This window comes from Chionomys nivalis, chromosome X (genome assembly GCF_950005125.1).
Source record: "Chionomys nivalis chromosome X, mChiNiv1.1, whole genome shotgun sequence".
NCBI lineage: Eukaryota > Metazoa > Chordata > Mammalia > Rodentia > Cricetidae > Chionomys > Chionomys nivalis.
Window position 1 is genome coordinate 99,966,104 of NC_080112.1, and position 10,929 is coordinate 99,977,032.

The window sequence follows — 10,929 nt, forward strand, 5'->3', positions numbered from 1 at the left end:
CCTTAGAGAAAGAAGGAAATCTTGCCATATGTGATGATATGGATAGCTCTAAGAAAGATCATGTTAGGTAAAACAAGCTGACAGAAGGACAAATAGTGTGAGATCTAAAACAGTCAAACTCATAGATTCCCAGAGGTTGTCAGGGGCGCAACAGAAGGGAAAATAGTGAATTGTTCTTAAATAGGTAAAATGCTTCAGTTACACGACATGAATAAGTTTTAGAGATCTACTGAACAACATTGTGCCTAAAATGAACAGAACTGAAAATTATGGACAATACATCATGGATAATGGCTTCTTCACTAAAACTGTGAAAAGCTGACCATAAGACTCACAGTCAAAGGAAAAACACCTTTGTCACATTTAGCCAAATAAATATGAATTTTATATATCACAAGTTAAAATAGAATGGCTAACATGGATTTTGCAATTTTCTCTCAAGCTTTATTTTCCCTTTAGCTGATTAGCTACTGGTCCAAATTGCTGTTATCTGCTTCATTCCCAAGAACTATTATTTGTACATTTCAATGTTATACTATTTAGCAAAGTTTCCTCTTATGTATTCTTATTGAATCATAATAGTTTAAAATATAAAATAACTTTTTGTACTATTTAATTCATTTTGCTTAGTTTATCCAAAATTAATTTTAACAATTCTATTTAAATTCTCATGCTTTTGACCCTTTCCCATTTCATTTTCAGTCTTCCTATGTCGATTTTTATGTGTCTTATAAAGCATAGTTTAGTTTTTTTATAAAATCAAACTGAAAGTATTCTAGTTGGGGGATTCAGTCATCCATATTAATTACAATTGCATATTTGAGGCCTTATCCCTGACATCTTATGTTGTATTTTCTATTTTGTGTAATTTTTTGTTGTTGCATCTTATGGGGTCTTCCTGATATGTGCTTTTTCCTTTTGCCACTGAAAACTTCTATACTACAGAATAATTTTATTGGTAATTACAACCATTCATACATACACTCACACACACATATACATAAGTATAATAGTAAAAGTGTATATATATATATTTTAAATATTATATTTAATATATTATTTATATACATACATACATACAAACACACACACATACTTTTTTGGTTTTCCAAGACAGGGTTTCTCTGTATAGCCTTCACTGTCTTGGAACTTTACCTGCAGACCAGGCTGGCCTCAAACTCACAGAGATCTGCCTGCTTTTATCTCCTGAATGATGGTATTAAAATCATGCACCATCACTTCCCAGCAACAATTATATTTTCATCAAGCATGTAAACATATTTTCTCCCAATATCACAATTTCATCACTATCAACAACTACCCTACCCTCCAGCAAGATATGATTTTTAAAGATTTGTTGTTATTATTATTATTATTATTGTTGGAGATAACACATGTGTGTATGACTACAGGTGCCCTCAGAGGTCAGAAGTCTCTGATATCCCTGAAGCTAGAGTTACAAATAATTGTCAGTGGCCACATATGGGTTCTGGGAACTGAACTCAGGTACCTGCAAGAGCAGTAGTTGCTCTTGATTGCCAAGCCATTTCTTCAGTTCAAGATATGTCTTTTAATATTGTATCCTAATTCCATTTCCAAATTTGTTTGTATCATTTTGAGTATAGAGGCATAATAATATCATTATATTATTGTAGTACATCACTATAATTTTAGAAGTTCTTTCTCAACAATTGCATCAAGCTTCATAGAATATTTCTATACTGGCTAGTTTTGTATGTCTACTTGACACAAATTAGAATCATCAGAGAGGAAGGAGCCTCAGCTGAAAAAATGCCTCCCTGAGATTGAGCTCTAAGGCAGTTTCTCAATTAGTGATCAATGGGCAAGGGCCTAGCCCATTGATGGTGGTGCCATCCCTGGGCATATGGTCCTAGGTTCTGTAAGAAAGCAGGAAGAGGAAGTAGCAGGGAGGATAAATAACACTGTGGATGTTTGAAGAAACCATAGGAAGGAATTTTTTTTTTTTTTTTGATTTTCGAGACAGGGTTTCTCTGTAGCTTTTTGGTTCCTGTCCTGGAACTAGCTCTTCTAGACCAGGCTGGCCTCGAACTCAGAGATCCACCTGCCTCTGCCTCCCGAGCACTGGGATTAAGGGCGTGCGCCACCACCGCCTGGCCAGGAAGGAAATTTTATCAGGCATATTTGTAGATGCTCTTTGAATATATTTCCACACTCTGAAAATTTTGCTGAAATGCAACTCTCCTTCACTTTCCTTCTCTAAAGCATGAAACATATATAACACACCTCAGGAACACATGCTCATCCATGTTTATTGCTTCATTGATTAATACAAGTAGTCAAAGGAACCGGTCTACTTGCCCATCAACAGATGAATGACTAAATAAAATGTGATACATGTACATGGTGTGGGAAGTTCTTCTATGTGTTGCTTTTATTGGTTAATGAATAAAGAAGCTTGCTTGGCTTGTGATACATTAGAGTAGATCTAGGTGGGGAAAACTAAACTGAATGTTGGGAGAAAGAAGGCAGAGTCAGAGATGCCACCTGAGACAGATGCCGGGGACGGAACTTTACCTGGTAAGCCACAGCCATGTGGTGATACACAGATTAATGGAGATGGGTTAATGCAGGATGTAAGAGCTAGCCAATAAGAAGCTAGAGCTAATAGGCCAAGCAATGTAAATAATATAGTCTCTGTGTGGTTATTTCAGGGCTGAGCAGCTGGGAGCAAAATAAAGTAAATATGGTAGTTCTTTTTTAATCATGATTTACTTTTATATGAAGAACTGAGATTTCGAAGTGTGTGTGGGGAGGTGATGTTAGGGGATCAGGAAGAGGATGAAGGAGTCGTGAGGGAAATGGGAAACAGAGAGGGTAATGGAATACATGTGACAAGAAAGGAGAAAAGAGGGTTAGCTAGAAGGAGGAAGGGAACCAGACAGACAGGGACAGGGAGAAAGGGGAAGGCTGGAGGGAGGGAAACAGGTGAGAACCAAGTATATATGTGTGAAGATGTTGTGATGACACCCAGTGCTTTATATACTTAGCTGAAAAACAATTTAAAAGAAGTGAAAGAGATACAAAAAGCCTCACAACTAACAAAATTTTAATTATGCCCTATTCATATGATTTAAGTAACAATATTGTTTTTATCATCAAGTAATTAAAATAATAAAGAATTTCAAAAAGAAGTAAACTCAAAATCACATCATTGAAATGAACATATTCAGAGCCACAAGTAGGAGCCCACATTCAGTCTTGGAGTCAAGAATATTATGCTAGGAAGGATCAAGTGTTACTAGAATTGCTTTTCTTTAAGGAAATGGGAAACCAGGATTAGGCAGAGTGGCACTCACATTTACTCACCACTTAGAAGGCAGAAGCAGACCTGTCTTTGTGAATTCAAGGTCAGCCTGGTCTTCATAGGGAGTTCCTACATACTGAGACTCTGTCTCCAAAAGAAGACAGAGAGAAAGAAAAAGGGAGAGAGAAAGGGAGGGAGGGAAGAAGAGTGGGGGAAGGGAGGGAGGAAAGAAGTAAGGAAGGAGGGAGGGAGGGAGAAAGGGAGGGAGGAAGGAAGGAAGGAAGGAGGGAGGGAGGGAGGGAGGAAGGAAGGAGGGAGGGAGGAAGGAGGGAAGGAAGGAAATAGAAAACCTTACTCAATATCACGTTTATAGAGGATCATAGATATTAGTGCCACCATCAAAGATGTGATGAATGAGTAGTGATTCCCCCACATTCCCATTTAACTTACCTATAATGAGTCTTTCCCTCCTACCATCCAGACCCCAAATAATGACACAGAGACTTCTTATTAATTATGAAAGCTTGGCCTATAGCTTAGACTTGTTCCTAACTAGCTCTTATAACTTAAATTAACCTGTTTATATTAATCTATGTTCTATCATATGACATTACCTCTCTTCCGTCTTGTATCTCCTGCTTCCTGCCTGTGTCTCCTGGTATTTCCTATGTGCCTGGATTCCCCTCCTCTTCTTTTCTCTCCCTGGAAATCTACCTGGACCTCCTGCCTAGCTACTGGCAGTTAAGCTTTTTGTTACACTAACCACAATAGAAGCATCTTCAGACAGTGTACAAATATCCCACAATACTTAGCCTATTTGGCCTATGCAGAAAACAAATCTTGGAAAATGACAGTGGACTGTCATAAATTAGACTAAATGATGACTGCAAATGCAGCTGCTGCTTCAGATTTGTTCAAATTGATTGAGGACATTAACTCATCCCTTGGAGACTTGTATGCAGCTATTCATCTAAAAAATGCTATTTTTTTCAAAAGTTTGAAAAGACTACCAGAAATAGTCTTTCATCTGCCAAAGAACAGAAATACACCTTAATTAACTGTTTCAGGGCTAGGTCAGATTTGCCATTTTGTTTCCTAATTTAATCTGCAAGGGTCTTGTGCAGATCAAACAAAGTGCGGGAGAAATGGCAATGACTCGAGACTTACTTGAAAAGGTGCTTTCTTTGTTTGCTTGGGTCTTAGGGTTACTATTGCTATGATGAAACACCATGGCCAAAAGCAACTTGAGGAGGAAAAGGTTAACTTGGCTGACACTTCCACATCACTGTTCATCACTGAAGGAAGTCAGGATGGGAACTCAAATAAGCAGGAATCAGGAGGTAGGAACTGATGCAGAGGCCATGGAGGGATGCTGCTTCCTGGCTAGCTCCACATGGCTTGCTCAGCCTCCTTTCTTATAGAACCCAAGAATATCAGACTAAGTGTGACATCACCCATCATGAGCTGAGCCCTCCCCCAACAATTACTAATTTTAAAAATTGTCCTACAGCTGGATCTTATGGAGGCCTTTTCTCTGTTGAGGGTCCTTTCTTTCAGATTACTCTAACTTGTATCAAGTGGACTTAAACAATTCAGCACAGTTTGTTTATTGTTTGTTTTGAGACAAGATCTCTCTATATAGCCCTGGCTGTCCTGGAACTTGCTATTGTAGACAAGGTTAGCCTCAAATTCAAACAGATCTGCCAGCCTCTTCCTCTTGAATGCTGAAATTAGTCCTCTCAAGCAACCAACCCAGCTATCTTAATTTAGAAACATGGAAATAAAGGCTTACTTCTCTTAAGAAAAAAATAAGAAATGGCATTTTTATGTTGAGGACCGAATAACAAATTCAAGAGCTTTCAAATGTTCTAGCGGTCCAGTGATGTTTACCATATGAAAGTGTCTCCTTTAAGGTGGATAAAACATGTTGAACATGGCCACTCCCACAACCGAAAAAGGGGCACAGCATCCAACGTTTTAACTTCTTATTTTTGAGGTAGCATATTCTTTATACGGATGTGTTACTGTGTCACATTACCTGAGTAACCCTAAAAGGCTGTCAGTGTTGAGTGGAGCCCACGAAAGAAAGATGGACAACAGATCTACATTGTCAGGCAAGCTACTCTGGTACCTGAAATCTACAATCCAGCAGGTCAAGTCGTGCTTCAAATTTTCAGTGTAGATGTGAGGTTTTGGTTTTAGTTTGGTTTGGTTTTTGTTTTGTGGGTGTTTTGTTGTTGTTGTTGCTGCTGCTGCTGCTGTTGTGATGTATTATAGACACACAACAGTCCAAACTCATGCATCTTTGGGGAAGAACCCTGTGACCTTCTGCAGATGGCAACTTTCCTTTAAAGAAATGGATTCTGACTTGTCAGTGGGCCTTAATGGAAACTGAATATCAAATCACGGATCACCAAGTTACAGTGTAACCTGAATTGCCCATTGTGAACTGAATGCTGTATGACCTAGTATGCTGTATGAAAATAGAGCTTCACCAGGCCCATAAAGTAAAAGTTATATGAGAAGGTTGTTCAAATGTTCACGGTTCTCACTTCTAGTGAATTCATTACACCATCTTTCCTAGCCTGTACCTGGCCTCATGGAGATTTCCCTACAATTGACTGACTGAGGAAGAATAAAGTCTTGTGTAGGTTACAAATGGGTGTGCATCATCTTCAAGTACCCCCCGTAGCTGTAAGACAGACCTGTACATGATGATGATGATCCTGTGATGGTTAGGCTTCATTGTCAGCTTGACAGAATCTAGACTCACTTGGAAAGGCATCTCAGTGAGTGAGTGTCTGGATCTAGTTGTCCAGTGAGTGTGTCTGTGTATGTGTCTTGATTATGTTAATTGAAGTGAGAAGACCTACCTACTGTGGGTGGTAACATTCCCTAATCACAGGGTTCCTGAACTGAATAAAAAAGAGAAAGCTGGCTCAACACTGGTATCCATTACTCCACTGTTCTAAAGTCTCGACTGTGAATGCGATGTTAGCAGTTCTCTCAAGTTCCTGCTGCTGCCACGTCTTTGACATGATAGACTGCTACTTGGAGCTGCGATCCAAATAAAGCCTTTCTCCCATGAGTTGCTTTTGTCAGAGCATTTCTATCACTGCAACAGGAAAGAAAAATTAGGGCCGTTCTTGAACAATCTCAGAGGGGAGTTGTGAAGTTAAGTTGTGGGTAGAACTTAAGCAATGCTCATGGTTGTTTCTTTTTCTCAGAAAGAAAAATTATGGCCAATACAAGCTATTACCAGTGCTCTCCGGTACCCTCTAAAATTTGACGATAATACCTTATTGCTGAAGATACCACATGTTTGAGTCATAGAACATGAAGAAATCAATCTGGTACTCAACTAAAGGCTTCATTGCCGCTCATTAGCTTTATAGTGCTCATAGCTGCCATGACCAATTGGGGAGGGGGATAGCAATTATCAGTCCCACTCAGATGTGAATCCTGTGGCCTGCAATAATGACTGACCCTACACACAATATCCCCATTATTGTAATAGGGGCATGAACATTAACGGAAGTTAACTAACCACTTTCTGATGAATCTAAGGTTTGCTCCGTGAAATGAAACCCATTCCTGGCATTAACGGGGCAAGAACTTGTGACTATATAGGTCATACCATAGGAGAGAACTTAATACTGCTATTCTGCTAACTGACATACTATTAAAACAACTCCTAATTACTTATTGCTATGCGTATAGATTAGAACATCTCTCATCCTCATCAGAGAAACTTCTTGCGGTAAATGGCAACTAACATTAAGTGGTCAACATGCCAAGAATTAGAGACTGTGCCATGCTCAGCCCTAAAACTGGGACATCTATGTAACACTCCCCACCCTAAGGCTCAGGGATCATTACAAAAGAGGGGGTAGAAAGATTGTAACTGTCAGAGGTGTTGAATAACTTCAACGGAACAGTACTTTCAGGCTATAACAAAACGCTGTACATGTAAACTCATAACTATGGTGATAACATGTGAAAGGCCTATACAAGCTCAAAGAAGACAAATGTCAGCATGAGGGTAGTGTGCTTCCCTCAAATATCTCACCACTGCCTGGGGAGCTATTAGCATTTGATAGCTGCTAAGTAAAGGAGAGTCACTTTTCTTCAATGTGAGCAAGGCCCCAATTCTTCCAGTTAATTTAGCAATACAAATTGTACTTGATAGGTTTGAAAAAGAAGAAAACCTGAAGTTAGGTAGATAGGGAGGTAAGGGGGAAGAAGGTGGATCTGGAAAGAGTTAGGCAAGTAGGGGTGACTATTATCAAGATATGATTATGAAATTCTCAAAGTATTCATAAAAATATTTAAATAAGTAATAAAATGTTTTTTAAAAGAGAGAAAAGGAAAATGTTCATGTGATAAACTGTGTTACAATTTATGTGTTTCCGTCGATTTTGCTGAGTGGTAGGAACTTCAAAGAAACACAGTTGGAAAACTGATGGCTAAGAATTCTGGGGACATGTATGTACATAGGCCTTTCTCAGTGGACTAGAGATACGAAGGTATTTGTGACCCATGTGAACATTCACAAAAGGGTGACCACAGCAGAGAAAGGCCTTAATAATCAGTGGACATTCCGATCTGTTCAGTTGGTGTCAATCAGCCTCTTTCTGCAGCTCTCTTACGTATTTTGCAATAAGCTTATTCACAGAACTGCCACTGTGGTAGACATGGTCTCAGCAACACAGGATTATATTCCCAAAGACCGACCTGCTATAGCCACTACTGACTGTCCAATCCTTATGTACTGACAATGAGTTCGATGTATTGCTCCTTCCCTCAGAATAACAAGCCAGATACCAGGTGACAGGCTTATTACATTGAACTGTAGCCATCATTCTGAAAGAGCATGTATTTTTATTCTTACTAGAGCAGATGCTCACTCTGCATATGAATTTGTTTTCCCTAGTTTCAATGCTCCTGCAAAGCAATCATCTGCAGGCTTGCAAAATTCCTCGTGCATCATTATAGCATCCAACATAACATTGCTTCTAATCAGGGAACTCACTGTACAGCAGATGAGGAATAGCAACAGGCTCATGCTCGTGGAATTCATTAGTCTCATGCCAAAGTGGGATGGCTTTTTGAGGATTTAGTTACAGTACAACCTGGGTGGCATTTCCTTACAGGTAATTCCATATGAGAGTAATATTATCCAAGGAGCTGAATGTGCTGCAAATCAGTATCAAATTTATGCTGCTGCTTTTCTAATAACCGGATTTTATGGGTCCTGGAATCAAGGAGCGACGGCTCTATCATCTCTATTGCTCTGCTAGTAAATTTTTGTTTTTTAAAGGCTATATCCTGCTTTCAGCAGCAAACTTAACAGTGACTCCGGTGAACTGGACATCATAACTGCCACCTACAACTTCAGCCTCCTGATGCCTTTCACTCGATAAGACTTGTGATACTACCTTGTTGATCCTTATTCGTAAGGAATTGGATGAAAACCTAGAGGTAATCTAATCCACGGAGTATTAAAGGCTCAGACCCATCAAGAATGAAGGTTTAGGCCACCTCACCTACCCAAGAACCATTGCCAGAAAGAGAGGAAAGAATAGGTAGAATAGTTACAGAACCCGGCAATAACCACAACTAGTTGCAGGAATGAGGGCCATGATTTCTGTGGGTGGCTCTTCTTTATTATAACGATATAGAGAGCGAATATGTTTGATTTCATCCCTCCTTTATTATTTTTATTGTACAGCATGAGATTTATTAACTTTATATCCTGCTATTTAGGTTACAGGATAGCAAAGAGAAGTGTAAACATCATCCAAGGACTTTGTATACTCTGGGAAAAGCCTCAGTGCATTTTCAGTGGTACAGAGAATATTTGCATTATATTAAAGAAACAAATCACTCTAGTGGTATTTTATTTATATTTTAACAAATAATATTAAGTGCCTGTCCAAGTCAAAACATCCACTTTATTTGAGCTGGAAAACTCATTAAATGAAAAACAAAACAGTTAAATATATATATATATATATAGGCTTTTTTTCTTTCCCATACTTAGAGGATTCAATTTTTCAGCCAAAAATACAGTTCTCAAAAGAATTGGTTTGGACAAAATTAGTCTACTTTTTTTAATACTTATTTATTTATTATGTATACAATATTCTGTCTGTGTCTATGCCTGCAGGCCAGAAGAGGGCACCAGACCTCATTACAGATGGTTGTGAGCCACCATGTGGTTGCTGGGAATTGAACTCAGGACCTTTGGTAGAGCAGGGAATACTCTTAACCTCTGAACCATCTCTCCAGCCCTTAGTCTACTTTTTTAAAATAGTATTTCTCTCTCATCTACAGTTTCAATACTGATATTTCATGGACCTGTGAGTAGGTTTTAACATTTACTTTCATTGTGTCCTACTATAGTTCAAAAATATAATGCAAAGTTCCACCTGTAGGTTTTAAGTAGTTTTGTCATAAAGTATTGCAATTATATATTTATATATTATATGATATAAATTAAGTATCATTGTTATGTTTTATATTATTATTATATTTATTTCTTGTGCATTGGTGTTTTGTCTGCATGTATGTACCAAGGTCCTCTGGAAGAGAAATCAGTGCTTTCAACTGCTGAGCCATCTCTCCAGCCTCCAATATATTTTTACTTTATGATTTGTTATTGTTATTAATCTCTTTATGATACTTAATCAATAATATATTATACACATAATATACATGGCATATATATTTATATGTTATATATGTGCAAATACATGTAGGATTGATGCTGTTTATGGCTTTAATAATCCACTGGTATCTTACAAAAAGGTCCTCTGTAGATTGATAGGTGGCCACTGCCATATGATTTCTAATTAGCTGCTTTTTTCCCCACTTCTGTACATTTATTCCTATGAAACATGTGTTAGTCATATTAAACTCTATTATAGTTTCTGCATAGCTAAGTGGTTAGACCTGACAATGCCTTGGAGTAGCCCAGTATCCTCTGAGATTTTAAATAATGACTTATTTTATACTGACAAGTTTCTGCAACCAAAACCCAAAAGTAAATTACTAATTTCTTTCTGAAATATGTGATCTTAACTCAAAGTGTGAGTGTTCAGCTCCAAAGCAAGTAAAAGTCCAGAAAGAATAAAATCAGGAAAAGTAAAATAAAACTGGTTTTATGACAGTTAAAAATGTGCCCCCAAACAAAGTATCTCTGTATAAGTGCTCAAATAATTACACACACTTTGAAATTTTTATGCAAATTTTAGTTTACAGATAAGTTTTTGTGTATTTTGGTGAAAGCAGTGTCTCAGAGAGTAGGTTCTTAAGGTTTGTGGACTCAAATTCCTGGAATTATGAAAACAGAATTTTTATTGCTTCCATCCTTTATATGTCTGGATTGTCAGTCACCTAGGAGAATCTTGAAATGTAAAAATTGGTATAACCCATTTGATTGCCTAACTAAATAGTTCATTATTTCATTTCCCTTGAAAATGTTACTGATATTTTCATAGGCACAAACTGTTCAGTCAGAATGTTATTTTTTTGTTTTTTTATTTTCACACCTAGCTCTAATAGGATAAAAGGGTAGATTATTGAATTTACTCTGAAAAGAAGGGAGAATATAGATATGATAAGATAAAAAGATGGATTGT